This window comes from Typopeltis vanoorti, chromosome 9 (assembly GCF_054136105.1).
Source record: "Typopeltis vanoorti isolate ZY-2024b chromosome 9, IOZ_Tvanoo_1.0, whole genome shotgun sequence".
Lineage (NCBI taxonomy): Eukaryota > Metazoa > Arthropoda > Arachnida > Uropygi > Thelyphonidae > Typopeltis > Typopeltis vanoorti.
Genome location: NC_143557.1, coordinates 71,489,473 through 71,507,183, shown reverse-complemented (window position 1 = coordinate 71,507,183; position 17,711 = coordinate 71,489,473). Strand labels below are relative to the sequence as shown.

Genomic DNA, 17,711 nt, shown 5'->3' with positions numbered 1-17,711 from the left:
ATAGCATTGCACGAGGCTAGTTAGTCCCATGCAGGATAAAATCATAGGTTAGGAGAAGACTTAGGAAGGCTAGTTGCTTGTGATATCTGGGAATTATGGCCAAAGCAACTAAGACTGAAAGGCTAATATATTGTGTCTATTAATTGTGTGTATTCGCCGAGCCGGTTTGTCTGTTTTGGAAGGATCAAGATGTTTTCCACCTGCACATGAAACTGTCAAACTTGCCTTCAGATGAAAAATCTTTATAAAGATTTTTCGTGTATCCTAAACGGAATTCAAACTCACAACCAAAGGGCATCGTGTATACCGAATAAGTCAGGAAAGGCAGATCATGCATAGGCCGAACATTCGTTTTAAAAGAAGTAATGGGAAAAATAAGTGATTCATTCTCCCTATATATATCGACAATAATAATAATGATAATAATAATAGACAATCTTCTAGAAGAATTCAAAATACTTGTAGAAATCATAAAAAATATTCTGGATTAAATGAAAATAAAAACGAGTAATGTTAAGTCAATTAGAAGTGGCCGAAAGAAATTGGCTAAGTGATGGCATTTCTCTTGATGCTATTAATATTTATAACTACAAATTTATGCAACAGAAAAATGAAAGGAAAATTCCTTTAATTTTTCTGCAGATGAAAAACGTTCGTAAAGATTTTTCAACTACTACAGCAGAAATGCAGAGGAAAAGGGAATTATTGCCTCCAGAGGAGATCTTGAATGCAGCAAATTAATTCTGAATGACGAACCCATCGAAACTTAAGGCAATTTAACTTTTACTAGATAATTTTCCTCCTCATGGCCTAACGCCTTGTCGAGGTGAAGGGGTTTACGTGCCCCAATGACCTGGAGAGCTACTTGCGTGAGCTCAAGCTCCTGGTAGGACCACCTTAGCCAGACTGGTCAAAGGGTAGAGTACGGATGTAGTCCGCGCGCGCACAACACAACACACACACACACACACACACACACACACACACACACACACACACACACACACACACACACACACACACACACACACACACACACACACACTTTCTCCAAGATGGACTGGGTCACCATGGGAGTGTATACCCAACCCTCCCGCATGAAGTCAAAAAACCAGTTCTTTCATACTGGATCGAATGTCGCCCGGAATAATAAAAGCCGCGTGAATGGCTTAAGGCAGAGGGCTAGTCATGAAAAAATGCTACAGTTTCCAAACTCAATGTGAACAGAAAGAAAACAATTATTTAAAATTGCTAAGGCGAAATCTGAGAAATATTTGTGTCAATCCGTAATGTCAGAACACTCATAACAGATGATTAGACCACAAGAGCTAGAAAAAGCACTGGAAACAATGAAATGGAACATCTCAGGGCTTGAAGAAATGAAGAGAAATTCGGAGCAGAGAATTTTTTTTACATATACATCTGGTCCACACACGAAAGGCCACAAGACCTATAGCACACTAGTGCCGTGTGTGTGGGCAAGAGGAATAGAAGAAAGGAGTCTGTTCACATTTTGTTTAAACAGCTGGGGGTTGTAATCTTTGGAGAAGGCAGTGTGGAGGAGACTGTTTCAAAAGACAGAAGTAGATGGAATAAAAGAAGAGGCAGTGAAGTTGGTTCGGTGAGTTTTAAGATGGACTGTAAAAGGATATTGGTTAGCAGTGGCTCTTGTTTAAATAGTTTTGGAGGAGAGTGGGGGAATAATAGTGGCAGAGTACTGTCCATGAAAGTATTCGTAATTAAACGTAAAGAGTAAAAAAATGGAATATTATTTAAGGAAATTAGAATTATTGTTCAAGAATAGGAATGACACACCAAGAAATAAAATCAAATATGCTGAACTCAGCAAACACATAAAAAGAGAAATCAGAAGGGACATGAAGAGTGTTAACATTGCATTAATAGGGGATGCATTGGAAAATACTAGCTTAAAAGTATCAAATAAGATGTCTACTGGCAAGCGATGGATCGCCCAACAAAAAAACGAAAAAGGAGAACCTAGAAACAACAGAGAAAACCTTTTAAAAATAGCAAATATTTCTATAAGAAACTATTCAAACTCCTTGTGTCATCACAGGTTTAATGCTGGATAATAAAGAAACTGTTCCAGAGATCAACAACCGAGAAATTGGGAATAAATCGTGGAGTGAAAAATGGAAAAATTATATGTCTAAATGTCGAACTGTTAAAATTGCTACCTACGAGTATTCTGGGGAATATAACATCATTATCAGTGAATCCATTCCAGACCAATAGCTGAAATCCAAAATAATCCTTTTACAAAAGAAAAATTGTAAATTATATATGAACAACTATAATCTAATCAGTCTTATTTTCAGTAACTACAAGCTGTTCATCAGAGTATTCAAAACAAAATATGGCCAACTAGAAGCAACCTACATATATGAGCAAACAGAATTTATAGAAGCCGATTCTACAATAGATTGTTTGCGCACAATAAATCAAATTATCAAAAAATATAATGAATGTAACAAACCTATATACATAGCTTTGATCTATAAAAATGGAGTCGAATGCACTATAATAATGCATTCGACTCCATTTAGATGCACTAGTGGAACAAGGCATGAAAGTTAAATACAACTAATCCAAGCTATTTATAGCAAAAAAAAAAAAATGTCAAGCAGTTGTTTGCCAGAAAGAAACAGGAGTACTTCTCAATCAATAAAGATGTTAAACAAAGTGATTCAATCGTCCCAGAATTTTTACAACTACACTTAAACATATGATCAGAAAACTTCACTAAGACTAACAAGAGTATCCATATCTCAGGGAAAAAACTAAGCAATCTTCGATTTGGTGATAATCAATATCTAATTCCTCAGAAGACTACTCCAATGGAGAAGATCAATGAAAGCAACTATACAAACTGGTGGGACTTGAAATGAATTTTACAAAAACAAAAATCATGACTAATAGCTCAGTAATTCTTATCTTACCAGAAGGCATCAATATCCAGGACGAATATCATGCAACAGACTTGATATCGAGAGTAGCCCAAGCATGGAACAATGACTGGAGATTGGAACAGTGGATGAAGGATGATTACAACGAACATGGAGATAAGCCATAAAAACGTAAAAACTTCGGATATTAGGCAGGTCAAAAAAAAAAAAAGGTGATTGTTGAATTAGCCAAACAATTAACGTGGAACGAGGCCATGTAGACAGGATGAAAGATGACAGATGGATAGTCCTTACAACTGTTTGGATTCCCAGAGAAACGAGAGATCAGAGGAAAACAGAAGATGTGGTAGATGGGATCGAAGGAATAGTAGGAAACCAACAGATGAGGATGACCAGTGAGAGAAAAGAGTGGAGAAAAATGGATAGGACTCCAAAAGCAAAAATTGAAATTTCTAAGGGATGCCAACTCTTAAGTTTCATGGAGAAATATAAATATGGAAAGACAAAAATCAGACAGACTGCTAAAAGACACACACTCACTTATTGAAGGCCTGAAAGGGTTCACTCTTTGGTCTCTACAGCTGGATTATTTAACTCTAAACTTTAGATTTGGACTATAAACGAAATTCGTGGATGAAATTCACATAAAAAATAATACATAAAAATAAAATAACGAGCACATGTCTTTTTTTCCCCAACATACAAAATGTGGGTAACATATGAAGATGTTGACGTTATTCAGATTAAATGAAAACGAATTCAAGAAAAAAGAAATCAATTTTTCATTTGTCTCTTTCTCTCTTCCAATAATCCTTCCTACCAAGGTACAAAACCAAAGCCAACTAGGAACTGCAGAGTGTGATATGATCATGTTAAGTTACAAAATAAACTAAACTAGGAATGAGAATGGGGATGCCGATTATCATGGTCATGTTAGGAGAGTGTCACTATGCAAGGAATGGTTAAGGAATAAAAAAAAAAAAAAGGCATGGAACAAATGAGGTTTATTTTATTTTATATTATTAAACCTTTATGTTACTCAGGTGAAATGTAAACAAGTTAAGAATATTTTTAAAAATATTTTCTATGAGTAAATGGAATATTACTATTTGGGATAGAAGTATTAGATAGCTTTAAAAAAGGAAGTTCCACTGCATATATTAAAGAACATCGCAAATATATATATAATGAGCAGATTTTCAATATTCCAAAAGCTAAGCATATCACCATTCTCCATACTTACTTAAAAACGTAATGAGAAGGAAAGAAATTAGCCACACCTGTTTAACGTGGGGATATAACCGCAACGAGTACCCTGCAACTAAAAGACAATGTAAAGAGAAAAACGATATACTCACGAAATTATTTATTTTCCCTTCCTGTGAACTATTTCTCCCTCTCTCCCAAGAATCTTTCAGTAAGACAGGCTTTCAGTGGGGGCCAATGAAACCTCTAGCATTTCTCTCCCCCACAATGTTAGGTTTCGTGATACAGGCGGCTACAAGATTCACAAGATTGCAGAAAGCAAGCATTGCCAATTGCCAATCGAAGAGCACAATTGTACAACTTGACTGCGCATGAAAGGGTATTGTAAAACTCGATGCAGCTTAGAAATACACCAAAGCGCTTTACATCGATTTTTACATAGGTCAAGTCCAATGAGAACTGTAAATAACCTTGTTTGTTTCTTATGTTTTTTATGCTAGATATTTTTGTAAGTAACCCAATGGGAATTAATTGTATTTATTCCTTTAACTAAAGTTTCTAAAATGTCAAAAACAAAGGCAATGCTTTGCCATCGGAACCATGTGATAGTTTTTATAATCTTTATACATAAAGAGCACAAGTTTCTTGTGCTCTTTATGTATAAAGAGCACAAGAAACTTGTTTACTATTAACTGTGTGTAAAAGTTGTTTACTTTGTATATAGCTATGTATAAAGAGCGCAAGAAAGATTGTTTTCGATAAAGTGTGTGTAAAAGGTGGTTGCGGGTTCTGAGCATAAACATCTCCGGAGTTTGTATCAAAGATATCAGCTAATTTCCGAAAAGTTTCCGCTGCTGACAAAACAAGGATAAAGAGTGCACGGACGAGAGAAGAACGGGCCGGCCTTATCAAAAGGATCAAGGAGAAATGCCGATCTTCTTCGGGGTTTACAATCCTTAGTGCAAGGTCTCAGAGAAGCCATAATAAAAAGGGACTGAAGTAAGCAGGAAGCAGAAAGAGGGAACTCGGTTGGCAGTCAAGGGAGAACGAGTTGGCGGCAGAGAGTCATCGGAAGTCGGTAAAAGAGAAAGAGGAGGCCCAGTTACCAAACAGAGGAGAGGAAGGCCCCAGTTACTAAAGTGAGAGGACAGTCGGAACCAGAGCGGAGGCGAGCTGCAGACTATAAGCGGAGTCCGAACCAGAAGTTACGGCGAACCCGAGCCAAGTGTGTTGGATGTTCTTTTTGCTGCTGGAAGTCAACCGGAATCAAAAGCCGCAGAACGATCTTCAAGCCTGTATGCTGAAACTTCTTGCCTGAGCTTTTTGAATACAAGAAAAAATTGCAGTCCAAGACCCGCCAGTAATCCAACGAAATCCCTTGAAGCAAGACTCTCCAGATAAAAGCAAAGGCCTGAGGAAAGAAAAGGGCATAGAAACTTTAATGCAGAACCTTTCGATGAATGTGACAAAGAACCTCTGTAAGTTCCATTCATTAATTGTAAATTACTTTTGTAATCTAGGAGATATGGTATAGATAGACGGATAAGAATTGGTAATAAGGAATATCTAAGAAAGTCCTCTGATCTGTTATTGATTGAAATATAACCTGTGAGATAACTTGGCATAGTCAGCCAATCTCTTTGAGAGTAAATTAGTGCCAGTAATTGAATTAAATATGCAGAGGAGTAATTATTGTATAGTTATCTAGTTTTGATAAAAGGAAAGTTTGGTTCTTTACGCTAAAGGTCTAAAGCAGGGTTTCTCAAACTGTGTTCTGCGGAACACTAGTGTTCCGTGGAAGGTGAATAGGTGTTCCGTGAGAAGTTCTGGAATTTGTCATTTTAGTTTTCTAAGCATTTTTCATGAATAAATATTTTATAGTAGAAATATTCTGAGGAGAATGATATTCGTGAATATGTCGCAAAGCTCAGACCCAGAACGCCTAATAACATCTGTGCATAGTTAATTTTCACACATCAAAACCGTTCAACATTTGGGAAAGGGAATACCGCTGTTTATGAACTGTCATAAAAATTGCTTGCAAGCTGATTATAACAATGGGCGGCGTATCCTCTGTTCTCAAAACTGAAGGAAATGACATCTGTGTAGCAAATGTCAGTGACCAAGCGGCATATTTTTAAACATGGAAATATTCATGAATTACCGTTAATTTTCACACATCGAAATCTTTCAACAATCAGGAAAGAGAGTACCCCCGTTGATGACCGATCATAAAAGTTGCCTGTAAGCCGATTACAACAATTGGCGGCGTGTTCTCAAAACTGAACGAAATAACATCTGTGTTGCAAATGTCAGTGACCAATCAGCAAGGAAGTATAAAGAAATTTTTTCCACTGAAATTGAAGATCAAGGTAATCTGTATCCGGTTCTCAAATCTATTAATACTGAATACTTTCTTCGCAAGTGCGTATTGCAGTGTGTAAGTGCTTGTTCTGAAACTGGAGTGCCGTGATTTTTTTTAAAAGTAATAGGAATATAGATTTAAATTCTAATATGAATAAGAAACAAGGCACTTTGTTTAATTTTGGTATTAAGAAATCTCTTATTGAAGGTGTTTGTGACGGAACAAATAGTGAGTCATCCACCTCAAGCCTACAAAGATCTCCAGGATGTACAAAAGGAGGGGAAAACTACCAGCACACAGGAGGAAAAAGTCTGCATTCACTCGTAAGTATACTTATAATATAAATTTTTGGTAATCAGAATAGGATATGTCAATGAAAATCAGCACAAATTAATTTAATGATGGTTAAATTGATGTTTAACTAATTAATTAATAAGTATTACTTATTAATTACTAAAAATCAGATAAATTATCAATTAATTATTAATTAATACATTACAAATAACCAAGGTGTTCCGTGAAAATTTCAGGATTTATGAAGTGTTCCGCGTAGAAAAAGTTTGAGAAACTCTGGTCTAAAGGACAGGTTGAGAGAGTAATCTCCCTGTCACTTAATTAATGTACTTTATATTTATTGTAAATAAATGTGTTTTATTTAGATGCCAATAGAGTGCTGCTTAATCTTTATTTTACAACTGCACTGTTCCTAAATAAAAATCGAACTTGTGAGCGGGGAAACACTAAGGCATTAAAAGAGCAGTTTAAGTACTCAAGGAACCACGACTGTTTATATAAACTTTGTTGAAGGAATTTACGCTAGTAAGAGAGGGAGAGAGAGATCTACCGGAGGTATTCTGCGGATATAAATAATACTGGTGGCGCAGTGTAACAAATAAATTTCCAGTGTTCTTAGGCATACGACTAGTAAATACGGAAGGTGGATAAACGTAGTACGCAGTAGAATAAGTGAGAAAGGTTATGAAAGGAAAGGCGCGCACTGCTAAATACAATAAAGCCAGAATAAAGCTATAAAGAATAAAGAAAGAAGAAAAAGATAAAAATAATATAATAAAATAGAGACAGATAGAGTAAAGAGATATAAAGAATAGAGTAAAGATATATAAAGAATAGAGTAAAGATATCACAATATAAAAATATAATAGGAAAGCAAAATGTTGTTATTTAGCTCGAAATAAGCTAAATAACAACACCGATACATCCTTAGACAGAAGTGAGTACAATTTCACATACGGAAATCTAAGATACTGGATTTGGTTGAGTTGGTCGAAATTAAAGACGAAGCAACTAAGGCCAATGTCTGTTAACTCTGTGTGTGTGTGTGTGTGTGTGTGTGTGTGTGTGTGTGTGTGTGTGTGTGTGTGTGTGTGTGTGTGTGTGTGTGTGTGTGTGTGTGTGTGTGTGTGTGTGTGTGTGTGTGTGTGTGTGTGTGTGTGTGTGTGTGTGTGTGTGTGTGTGTGTGTGCGTGTGTGCGCGCGCGCGCGCTCTTTGAACAGTCTTTGTGTGTTTTGTTGTTTTTGTGAGATGAAAAAGATCTCGCTACCTTCCTGGCTGGCTCTCCACATGGACCCAAAATGTCCAAGACCATGCAATTCTCGAACTTCTGGTCACGTGCCCAAGAACAAGGTTCATCAAAAAAAGCTAAGTAGTTTTATAAAAAGCAAAGTATCTCACATTAGACAAGTACTAAAATATCCACATAGATAAGAACACGCGATACATTGTATATTTTCGTATGCCAGTGTATTAATAAAATAAAAAATATGAAATGCAAAACTGAAAAAAAAAAATGCTTTTCTCAACCTGTCAATTTCCCAGAGAAATAATATATTAGGAATAGTAGTATGGGTTCAAGTCGGTCCACAGAAACCTGTTCAGCATAGAATTAAGTTAAAATGCACAAGTAGAAAAACGATAGTTTTTATAATAAGGTGACTCCATCAATCAAGTTTAAGTGGAAGGCTGATGAAACTCCTTGTTCCTGCCTATACGGCTGTGTGTCATTTACCATGTACGTAACTTGAAACAAATCGTATATTAACTAAAATATTTCGTTAAAATACAACCGTACACAAAGATTCTTGCTACCGAATGATTTATAAAAACACAATCCCAACATAATTAGCACCTGTAAGTGTAGTTTTGCTAAGTTTTAAAACTGAAAAATTTCCAAACATTACTGACTTTTAAAATAAATTTCCAAAAAATTAAAAATAAGGTAAAAAAAAAACTGAATGAAACTTAAAATAAACTGAAAATTGAAAATTTAACAATTTTAAAGAAATACGGATTTGAAGACTCCCCCCCTCCAAAAAAAAAAAGGAGGGATGGAACCAATTGCATCATCGTTGCATTTCTTCATCTAAACCAAGCCATAGACCAGGGTTTTCCAAATTGTGTTCCGCGGAACACTTGTGTTCCATGGAAAGTGAATAAGTGTTCCGTGAAAAATTATCAAAATTAATATTAATATGAACCTGGAATGGTTTTAAATGCTGCGACTCTAACCACGGTGTTCCGTGAAAAATTTCAGAATTTGTGAAGTGTTCCGTCGTAGGAAAAATTTGGGAAACCTGACATAGACGATCCCAACCATTGATTGCTATTATTACAAGAATCATTAGAAGCCGAAATTTGACCTGCTATGATTCCATATTTAATTCTTCCTATAATTAAGCTGAACATAACTATTCACCATTTTTATTGTACAAAAGGTATTCAACAAAGGTGCTATCACGTTTGAAGAATTAAAAAGCCATTAATGGAAGAACTAGAGTACTCACTTTGAAAGAAGCAAACCCACTTTTAAAAAATAAAATACAATAAAATAATAATAATTTCTCCTCATCCTGGACAAAAGTCGAATAGTGGAACCTATTTCGACCAAAATTTGAAACACAATTGTTCTTACGTTGTTTATAATCCCGTGAGAGCTTCCGTGAAATCCATGAGGCCGACATCTCTACAAATGCATTGTCCAATCATTTTTGACAAAATCGGTTGAACAACGCGATCTGTAACATTGTCCGTGGAATTTTCTCTGTCTCTTTTACAACTCTGTTCTCCGATGGTTAAACAGTGCAGAAATTGTCAGAATCAATCTTACCCTTCGTGTTAGGCTTAATGGCCTATAAAGGCCTGGTAATGTGGCTTCATAGAAACGAATTAATGTTCTAATAATGGGGAGTAGTTAATATGCAGCAGCTAATCCTATCTGCATAAGTCTGTTATTCTATCAACTGTATGCATTATTACATAGAAAACTTTTTTGCTTTTTGTTCAGCAAAACCTCCCGTAATTTTAACACATCTTAAATTTATTGCTTCGAGTGCCCGATTGGTCACAATCAGTCTAAGGCTGGTCCTGAGTCTTTTCTTTCATATCTGTTTACACCTCTTTCCCAGAATATGTTTACTTCCTGAAATCCAGTGCCATCGCTCAACATAATTTACTGAAATGTATATATATACTAGACAGTGCGTAACTAGGATAGGATGATTGGACCACCCACCTAAGAGCAACAGAATCCAAATACAGTCAAAATAAATGAAAACTTTTCTTGTTAACGTTAAACATTAATTTATTGTTTTGACGACACGACTTCTAAATGAAAATATAAAAATAAAAAAAGAAAAAGAACTCAATTGAAGATGGCACATACATGAATCCCATTTTTTACTGGACGTAGACGTTATGTAGTTCGACACTGCCGCTTGATTTTCAGTTGAAATTGATAATTCGAATACAATAACTAGTTAATAATAACAAATTTGAATATAACTGCAAATGAAGCGAATTAAATGTCAAAATAAAAAGGCAGTTATAGAAAACAATAACAATCATTGCACATTTTACAAATATTGCACGAATTTTCTTAATAAAAGTCACGACTTTCGCCCTTCAGAGAGACCTGAATTTGAATCAGGACCAGGATGCGAGAGATTTATATAATGGCTTTTCAAATGAAGTTAAGTTAGCAAGTCTGAGACAAAACATGAGTTTTTTTCATCTCGCAAAACAGACAAACCGTCCAAAGACACACGCATAATTACATGCATAATTTCAGTCATTCATAGTAAACCCAAATGAAAGCCTTAGTGTGCGTATTTCAAATTTTTAGAAAGATTGAAATATTAGTTGGATATATAGATCTTTACATAAATTTAATTTATAAATTACCTAAAATATTGTTTTAATTTATAAATAACTTTCATCTCTCACTATATTAAAAAAAAAAGTTTCGTCTTAAGTAGCAGAAGACGAATGTGATATTTCTATAACAGTAAGTACAGCTTTTAGTACCTCAAACCATCCATTTGCATTCAAGTCAATGTATGCGAGATATTATTTTTATATTTAATCTTATTTATTTTGTTTTTTATTGGGAAGATAAACCAGCGATATTATAGAGTGCCAACCACCAATTAATAAACAGCATCTGTGTACTAAATAGTATTTAGGCCATCCAATTTCATAACTGGAGGTTCCCGTATGTAGCTAATTAACGGCAGAAAATTCCTGGTTTTATTAATAGTTCATAAGTATTTCTGAAATTTTTCCATTTCTGTTTTTACTGCTGTTCAAATTTCGAGGCGTTGGGCCGATGTGGTTCACCTAAAAACAAACTATGGCCAAATGTGTTTTAAGTTGATGGCAGTCAGTGAATAAAGATGTGGCATTTGTAATACTATTCTATTTTTTCTTTATTTATTTTCATATTTTTTATTTCATGAACAATAAAACTGCAAGAATTCTACGAATTCCCATCAATATTTTAGTTTTTATTCTTCACTCCAAGAATGAGAAAACATAAGTTTGTTCGTGAATATCTATACTCGATAATGCAGTGCATTATGGGATACCGATGCAACATAATGTGGTGGTCCTCAGTCTCTATATACAAGTAGCATAGTCGTGAAGATAACTTCACGCGCAGACTTTGGTTTGCTCACACTTTAGTAAAAGGTAATAATAATAATAATAATAATAATAATAATAATAATAATAATAATATAATTTCTTGTCAGATATAATTCGCTTTCAGAACAAAGAAATAAAGGATAGAAACTGGCAGTAAAACTAATATCCAGTCATTCATACATATGAAAATATGCTGTTAATATATCATTAATAATATCAATCCTAACAATAATTATTAGCATCATTTCTAATTGGTAACAGCACAACTATCATACCGATGGTACAAGAAAGGCCTTACGTGGACCAGCAAAATCCTCATGCTCATAAGGGGAATTACACTTGCAATGGTGGGTATTATAAATCATAATTACGTAGCTGATCGACAATGCAAATCAGCAAGGGGAATTAGACTGGGGGAAGTTGACTCGACACTTCCAACTGGACATTGCAATTTACAAGGGTATTACTGTATTTGAGTAACTCGAAAAGTGTAATTCAAATCCATTGCAATATAAATTTTAGTATTCTTACTGAAATTCAGCAGACCATAACTAGTCAACAGACGCGACAAAACAGCCTCACAAGCGAGATCAAATTGAGGGAAAAAAAAACAGGAAAAAAATAAAACTAAAAATCATAGCGACATTTTGTCTATTTTAATATTAATTGCCAGAACTACTTAAACTTAAGTAATGACCAACACTAACACAACATATAAAGTGGCTCGTACACGCTGTTATTCAGGAAGTACCGTAGACTGACATTAATACATCGCTATTAGCAACCCGTTGTGTGGTATGGCTTGCAAAGTGACGCTAAAGGAATGAATAAACAAAGCGGCTAATTTCAAAGTAGTCGGCGACTTCAATGGGAATATGGCATAACGTCGGCTCAGATCAGACGAATTTATCGCATTGCTGAAGTTTATGTCACCAGAACCGAACCATTAGAGAAAATACCAACTTTTCTTTCGTGTTGCTTGCACATAAGGAAGACAGACATTGTTGATACCGCACCACTAACTCCATGTTTTTGTATGCTTAAGACTTACATTATTGCTAAATAGTAGCTATTCAACCCTTCCCTTCCCCTCATTTTTTTTTCAGTTAATGGAATCGTTCCAATAAAAACTAGTGAAGCCTAGATATATACAACGTGTGGAGTTTATCATTTTAATAATAAAAAGAACGGAGCGAAGTTTCTGAAAAGATGGTTAAAGTCATAAATCAACAATTGATGTATAAGAATATGACGCTTTATAGAGGGCAGCATGGCTTTGTTAAGGGGAAGTCTTGTCATATATACAATGACGGCAGAATTAATGGATAAACTGTGATATTCTTGGACTCTGCTAAACCATTTGACAAGATACCGCATGATAATCTGTTAAGTAAACTGGATGAGATTGGCGAGATATATCAGATATATAATATATGAGATTGGCGAGATGGATAGGAAGATGGTTGTCAGACAGACATCAAAGAGCTGCGTATGGTGGAATAGAATCAAAAATGAAGTAGGTGATCAGCGATGTGTCCCAGGGTACTGTTCTTGGGCCGCTAATTTCTACATTGGAAATAGTTTAACCAGTTAATATTCAGGTGTTTGCTGATTATGTTAAGTAGGGAATGACAATAGTAAATAAAAGAATTATAGAAATCCTTCAGGATGACTTGAATAAGCTGGCATTCTCGGCAAAGAATAATGGTCTTTCTTTTAATGTGAAAAAATGCAGACTTATGCACTTTGGATTAGAAAGATTTCAATTTGGGGGTATGATTGACAGGGAACAAATATTTATAGAGGCGGTATTGCAAAAAATGGCCAAATAGCACAGAGGATCACTCGCATGCTAAAAAGCAGACTAATTCGTAGGTATAAAGAAGTCATTTTTCTCTCTATAAACATACTTTCATATCTTTACTAATGTGCTCAGTTTTGGTAGCCTGGATTTCTCAGGGACGTGGTGGCGGTTTTCAGTCTGTGGAACACTTCGTATGAGAATAGACTGAAGATCTGCGGATTACAAAAACTGGCTGATAGACGGGAGAGAGAGGATACGATACAATATATAAACTGTTAAAAGATTTTTATGCTATGAATGGAGCGGAAAGCACAAATACGTCATTATTGGAAGTTCAGTAAGTGTTGTTAGTAGGGATGGTGGATTTCGATTTTTTGCTCTGAGGAAGTGAATGAGTGGAATGGATTGCCTGATAATGTTGTCAGTGCTTTAAAAAGTCAGTTTAAGGAGAGGTATGATAGGTGTTGTGAAATGTAGTGTGGGTCTCCCGCGATAAGCAATTATTATATTTTCATGTCACTAAAATCCTTTAAAGCAGGGAAGGTATTAGAAGGCTCAGAACTTACATGAATCCCACCAAGGCAGAGAAACATGTGGCTCAATAAGTTTCCTTCCCTCCTATCTCTTTCCGAGATCCTATACAGACTTCCTTACAATTTTCGTAGGGATCCTTTAGACCTCTACATTGACTCCTTTACAGTTTTTCTAGAGTCCTCCACATTCCGAGGTAGTTACGCAACTGCTGTGATATTCCTGTTAACCATCCACCGCATGATAGAGTATTTTTGTTTTAAAATAATAATATTTTTTATTATTTTAAACTTCGAAATGACTTCGAAATGTACAAGTTATCAAAAACTATTTTTTCTAAACGCATAGAATAATCCTAAAAAAGCAATCAACTTTAAAAATGACAATAAATGAAAACAATGGCAAACATCTATGCCAATGGCGATTCGAACTCATAGCTAGCCTGTTGGAAAGGTCAAATTCTGAGCATATTTGGTGGGGGAGGACTATTGGGACCAGAAGATCTATAGTGGGTTCAAGGTATTTGGGTACTTCTGATGGCTTACCAGTGAATGATCAGAGGAGATACAAGTATACAATGCGATGTGTTTTCAGAAGAGTATAAAGTAATTTGCCTTAGTCATTCATGCAGAAATTGGAGAAAAAATGATGCCCTATCTTTCTGCCTCAGAGCCTTAAATAGTACTGCACGAATGCTAGAAGTTATCAGTAATGGCTTTGGCAAAACAATAAAAGCTATATTCCAAAAAATTTATTATTATTATTATGTGACACCTCCAGGGAGTCCAAAGACTCATCGAGGGAGAGTGTGCCAACAGCATCGAACGATTGAACCCCTTCCAACTACTAACTGCGCTCAAACTTGCTCAACTTTTTGCGTGAGCCATTAGTAGCAGAGGCTCTACCAATTGACCAACCTTTGCTGGCTAAGGTTGGTCGATTGGTATTACGTTAAGAGGATTTACGTAATTGAAAGCATCAACTGTTTGGAACTTAAGAAAGAAATAGGCTGCAACATGCACTAACTTTTGTGCCATAAGAGCTAACTGGAAGCATCATGCGAATGAAATTCCCTGCAACTGTGAATCCACCAAAACATAACATGAATTAAACTGACACAACATCCTTTGATGCCTAGCAAAATCCTCGTAGAAGTGAAACAATTCTCATCTTTGGTACAGCACAGTATAGAGTTGGAGTTACATATGAATTGACGAAAACCTGTAGCACCTTGCCAAAAGACATGTCTTCATGGTCTTACCAATGAATCTACCAGTCTTTCCTCCTCTTTCCGAAACAATATATAGAGAGACGTAAACTAATAGCTTCCCATGTGAAATGACAACATCGGTCATCAAATTTATTTCCTCAAAAGAGGTGATTTCAACCAAATTCGAAAGCTAGAGACACGTCTCCATAATCACTGACTGCAAAATAATATTCAAAATCATCGCTGACAGAATTAACCTAGCGCTAGAGTAGACAACAGACAAACATCAGAACTATGCCATTCCAAACAGATCCATCTATGACAACCTGCACCCCATCACAGATCTTATAAATCTATTCCATATTAACAGTGAAAGCATGGGCCTTGTAACGTTGGACTAAGATAAAGCTTTGGTCTTATCGAGCATCTCTACTTATTCAACTGCTCAAGTCCCAACATCATTCGAATAATCAAAATGCTGTAATCCACTTCTGTCCTTAAGAAAAAACAGACTCACCACATCCGTGCTATACCAACATTGTGAACTCTCAAAAAAACAGATCACTATAACACCTCCTTTAACGCAAAAGCGTAAACACATTTCTTTTCCTCATGGACCTTACAAAAATTACATTTTGATTTTACACACTTTGGCTGTTAAGAGGAAGTGAAACAATCCTCTCAGGATCGTTTTCAGATTACGGAGCACACTCAAAATGCATGCAGTAGGTCCGTCTCAAAGCTTCTATAGCTCAGTCGACTGCGACGATGTGCTATGAGTGGTAAATACTTAGGTTCGAATCACGTGTAGGACGTGGAGAACATTTATAGAAGTGACAGGGTTTTTCTTCTGCGAGCAGGGAATTTGTCTCGTGAACTCGTATATATCTGTAGACATAACATGCTCCTTAGGAAATGCAGCAGAAGAATGGCAAGTCTGCAGCATCAAAATGCTTTTAAGCCCTTAATCCAGGACCCAATCCTATCCTTCTATGGAAGAAATAGACTTTGCTAGATTGCCAGTTCTATTCTTCGTACCATATTGGTAAAAATAATTATTGGCCACATAAGCACCGACAGTCCTTTTGCATTAATTGTATGAAAAAAAGTGCAAGAATGTTCTGTTATTTTCTGACTTTGCCACATTTTAGTAATGCAAACATCACCCAATAAATCCCTAAATGATAATCAATGAATAGATATAAGAAAACGTAGATAACTGTGTTCCGGAATACATCGATTAAAATAAGCACGCAAAAAAAAAAAAAAAAAAAAAAAATTATTTTATTTACCCCAAATAGAAGTCTAAGTCTCAGTAATAAATTAATTATGGCAATCATTAATGTAACTACATTTACCATAAAGAATTAATACGAACTATTTTTTAAGAAGAAGAACTACTGGAATCTAAGTAGACAAAAGTGGGTATTTTGCTTGCTGAAGAGAAAACAGGTGATGTAAAATACAGCAAGGTCACAAAGGATAAAGTTAAGTAGCCTTTAATAGCAGATGTACCAGGTGGGTCAGATAAACCAGGTCAAGTGATGAGGCAAACAGTTCACCATCAGGAAAACAGATAAAAAAGACTCACGTGACGTTCCTGGCAGTAGTAGCATGCTGTGTATGAATGGATAGCAATTTGATGAACCAGTGAATGAAGAACTCGAGCTGTGTTACTGATAAGCAGTGAGTACATTACAAGCAAAATTAACACGCCAAGCAGGTGAATTATATATCAAGCTCCTTGAAGAACGTCATGTGTTGGCGTCACATCGATTTGATAAGTTGCCCCTTTTCTTTTTTTTTCTTTTTAGCTAGAGTTTCAAGACGCAACTTAACGTTAATTTTTAAATGAACGCATCCTTTGACTTACACACAGAGATCTTTTTATTCGGCGGTTAAGACAACATTGAGAAACATCTACGGATATCAGGACTTCCGCATACAAGTGAAAACAAACAAACAAAAAAGGACAGATGGGGGGGGACAACATCCGAAGGTTTAAAGTCGCCTCTTCTAGAGAATATGACTTCATTCAAAAACAGGATTAGTATATATCGTTTATTTGTAATAAAATAACAATAATTACCGTTATAATTATAATAAGCCTTTTTCAAATTAAAATGTAAATCAGAGCTTTTTAAATGCGACGCTCGAAGCAAATATCTCACTTAGTGCCCACCCTGAAACATTGTTTCTAAATCTCCTAACAGTTACTATGTTTTTTATGCTTTTATCGAGTCGTCTCTGAACTCAGACTACACGCAAATCATCGGTAATTCAGTCATGCTTGAATCATAATAAAGATTGTCATGGAAAACTGTAGCGGCTGTTACAAAGTCTGCAAGTCAGTTTGCGTGCTGAACACAAACTGAATGTATGCTATATTTAAATGCACAGTAGCCATTAAGACCAAACGAAGCGTGTCTGAAAATGAAAGCTGCTTTGTGAAGTTCCTTCTAATTATGTGTATCTTTTATTGATCAGTCGCTTTAATAAAAGGCTAAGGAGAAAACAGGGACGATTTATTATAGAGAGAAATACAGGATATTTAAATTATAGTGAACACTTCTCCTGGTACATCCAAAGTCGTGTGGACGTGAAAGGTGAACTCCTTTCCCCATCAGCCTGTGAGTTGGCTGAAACAAATATACCCTAGCTACTGAGTTTATATTTATTCTCCCTCTCTTGGAGACTTAAAAATATAGTCACTGAAAATGTTTCATGATA

At 35.6% G+C, this 17,711-nt stretch overlaps 1 protein-coding gene across 4 annotated transcripts in view; it reads right to left on the bottom strand.

Moving 5' to 3' along the window:
- LOC150103143 (uncharacterized) overlaps positions 1-17,711 on the bottom strand; it is a 120,952-nt gene that overhangs the window by 53,937 nt on the left and 49,304 nt on the right. The window contains exon 1 of one of the 4 annotated variants that reach the window (XM_090397669.1): positions 4,286-4,476. The exons of the other annotated variants lie outside the window; for them this stretch is intronic. The gene's annotated coding sequence lies outside the window, so the exon portion shown is untranslated. Of the gene's footprint in view, positions 1-4,285; positions 4,477-17,711 lie in introns of those variants that run through there. 4 annotated transcript variants of the gene reach the window in all.